Source organism: Oncorhynchus gorbuscha, linkage group LG12 (assembly GCF_021184085.1).
Source record: "Oncorhynchus gorbuscha isolate QuinsamMale2020 ecotype Even-year linkage group LG12, OgorEven_v1.0, whole genome shotgun sequence".
NCBI lineage: Eukaryota > Metazoa > Chordata > Actinopteri > Salmoniformes > Salmonidae > Oncorhynchus > Oncorhynchus gorbuscha.
The window spans coordinates 15,610,513-15,614,060 of NC_060184.1; positions in this window are offsets into that span (position 1 = coordinate 15,610,513).

A 3,548-nucleotide genomic window follows, 5' to 3' on the forward strand; every position below is an offset into this window, starting at 1 on the left:
TGGAAGGCTACCTGAAACGTTTGACCCAAGTTAAACAATTTAAAGGCAATGCTACCAAGTACTAATTGAGTGTATGTAAACTTCTGACCCACTGGGAACACGTTGAAAGAAATACAAGCTGAAATAATAATTCTCTCTACTATTATACTGACATTTCACATTCTTAAAATAAAGTGGTGATCCTAACTGAACTAAGACAGGGAATGTTTACTAGGATTAAATGTCAGGAATTCTGAAAAACAGATTTCAAATATATTTTGGTGTATGTAAACTTCTGACTTCAACTGTAGTTTTTTCAGGAACAAAAGGCTCCATCGCAGGTTGTGACAACAAACATGAGTGAATGATGTCATCCTTAATCATGATAAAGCTGGGCCCACTGTTCTCTGTTCCCAGGCAGCATGCGTACGCTTGGCCTGTGAAACTGAGCTGTTATCCTGCATCGAGCAGCTGGAGGGGTGTACAGTAATCAGACTTGCGTTCCGCCTGTGTGTGTGTGATGTAGAATGTTGTTTGTGGTGTCAGCATGAACTTGGCAGAAGAATCGCAACAGCAGTTCACAGAAATGTACTTTTCTCTCTCTGTATCATTGCATTGTCTTTTGAGTCTGTTATTATGCTGCTCTTTGGAGTCCCAAAAGATGAGTAAATTCCAACATGTTGCCTCCACATGAATGCAGCTGAGTTTTCCATGAATCAGAGGTTCAGTTGAGGCCACAGCCAGCTTCAGAGCGTATTACCTCCTCGACCAGGGCTCTCCAACCTTTTCTAGCACCAGCTCCTTTAAAAAATATCTAAAATGTTGCTTTCAAATAGGCACATGCTTCTCTGCTCCCAGTCCTTGGTGTACATGAGATGTGTTTTCTGTCAATATACCTGTTAAAAATAATGGTGAAAAAACACCTCTAAGGGGCCCCATTAAATTATTTTGTATTTTGGGGACTTTTGTTCTGTTTCTCTATTTTTTTACTCATAATATTACAATTATTGATAGAGGACCAACAAGAAAATTATGTTCTGAATCCATGTCAATGCTTTTACTTTTTTTTTCACCTTTATTTAACCAGGTAGGCCAGTTGAGAACAAGTTCTCATTTACAACTGCGACCTGACCAAGATAAAGAAAAACAGTGCAACAAAAACAGAATTAGACATGGGATAAACAAACGTAGTGTCAATAACACAATAAAAAAAATCTGTATACAGTGTGTGCAAATGAAGTAAGGAGGTAAGGCAATAAATAGGCCATAGTGGAAAAGTAATTACAATTTACCAATTAACACTGGAGTTATAGATGTGCAGATGATGTGCAAGTAGAAATACTGGTGTGCAAAAGACCAGAAAAACAAAAACATGGGATGAGGTAGGTAGTTGGATGGGCCATTTACAGATGGGCTGTGTACAGCTGCAGCGATCGGTAAGCTGCTCTGACAGCTGATGCTTAAAGTTAGAGAGGGAGATAAGTCTCCAACTTCAGTGATTTTTGCAATTCATTCCTGTCATTGGCAGCAGAGAACTGGAAGGAAAGGCGGCCAAAGGAGGTGTTCGCTTTGGGGATGACCAGTGAAATATACCTGCTGGAGCACTTGCTACAGGTGGGTGTTGCTATGGTGACCAGTGAGCTGAGAAGGCGGGGCTTTACCAAGAAAAGACTTACAGATGACCTGGAGCCAGCGGGTTTGCGACGAGTATGTAGCGAGGCCCAGCCAACGAGAGCCTACAGGTCGCAGTGGTGGGTAGTATATGGGGCTTTGGTGACAAAACGGATGGCACTGTGATAGACTACATCCAGTTTGCTGAGTAGAGTGTTGGAGGCTATTTTGTAAATGACATTGCCAAAGTCAAGGATCGGTAGGATAGTCAGTTTTACGGGGGTATGCTTGGCAGCATGAGTGAAGGAGGCTTTGTTGCGAAATAGGAAGCCAATTCTAGATTTAATTTTGGATTGGAGATGCTTAATATGAGTCTGGAAGGAGAGTTTACAGTCTAACCAGACACCTAGGTATTCATAGTTGTCCACATACTCTAAGTCAGAACTGTCCAGAGTAGTGATGCTAGTCGGGCGGGCAGGCGAAGAGCATGCATTTAGTTTTACTTGCATTTAAGAGCAGTTGGAGGCCATGGAAGGAGTGTTGTATGGCATTGAAGCACGTTTGGGAGTTTGACAGTGTCCAAAGAAGGGCCAGATGTATACAGAATGATGTCGTCTACGTAGAGGTGGATCAAATTATCATCCGTAGCAAGAGCGACATCATTGATATATAGAGAAAAGAGTCGGCCCGGGAATTGAACCCTGTGGCACCCCCATAGAGACTGCCAGAGGTCCGGACAACAGGCCCTCCGATTTGACACACTGAACTCGGAGAAGTGGTGGGTGAACCAGGCGAGGCAGTCATTTGATAAGCAAAAGCTCTTGAGTCTGCCGATAAGAATGCAGTGATTGACAGAGTCGAAAGTCTCGGCCAGATCGATGAAGATGGCTGCACAGTACTGTATTTTATCCATGGCGGTTATGATATCGTTTAGGACCTTGAGCGTGGCTGAGATGGACCCGTGACCAGCTCAGAAACCGGATTGCATAGTGGAGAAGGTACGGTGGGATTCGAAATGGTTGGTGATCTGTTAGTACACTTAGCTTTCGAAGACTTTAGAAAGGCAGGGCAGGATGGATATAGGTCTGTAACAGTTTGGGTCTAGAGTGTCTCTCGCTTTGAAGAAGGGGATGACCGCGGCCACTTTACAATCTTTAGGATTCTCAGATGATACGAAATAAAGGTTGAACAGACTAATAACAGGGGTTGCAACGATGGAGGCGGATCATTTTAGGAAGAGAGAGTCCAGATTGTCTAGCCCAGCTGATTTGTAGGGATCCAGATTTCGCAGCTCTATCAGAACATCAGCTGTCTGGATTTGGGTGAAGGAGAAGCAGGGGGGGGCTTGGGCCAGTTGCTGCAGGGAGTGCAGAGCTGTTGGCCGGGGTAGCCAGGCGGAAGCATGGCCAGCCATAGAGAAATGCTTATTGAAATTCTCAATTATCTTGGATTTATCGGTGGTGACAGTGTTTCCTAGCCTCAGTGCAGTGGGCAGCTAGGAGCAGGTGCTCTTATTTTTCATGGACTTTACAGTGTCCCAAAGGTTTTTGGAATTAGTGCTGCAGGATACAGATCTCTGTTTGAAAAAGCTAGCCTTTCTGAAATGGGCATGATTACTTAAGATGGTGAGGAAAGCACTTTTAAAGAACAACCTGGCATCCTCTACTGACGGGATGAGGTCAATATCCTTCCAGGATACCCAGATCAGGTCGAATAGAAAGGCCTGCTCGCAGAAGTGTTTTAGGGAGCGTTTGACAGTGATGCGGTGGTCATTTGACCCAGAACAGACGCAGGCAATGAGATCCTGGTTGAAAACAGCAAAGGTGATTTAGAGGGCAAGTTGGTCAGAATGATATCTATGAGGGTGCCAATGTTTACGGATTTTGGGTTGTACCTGGTAGGTTCCTTGATCATTTGTGTGAGATTGAGGGCATCTAACTTAGATTGTAGGACGGCCG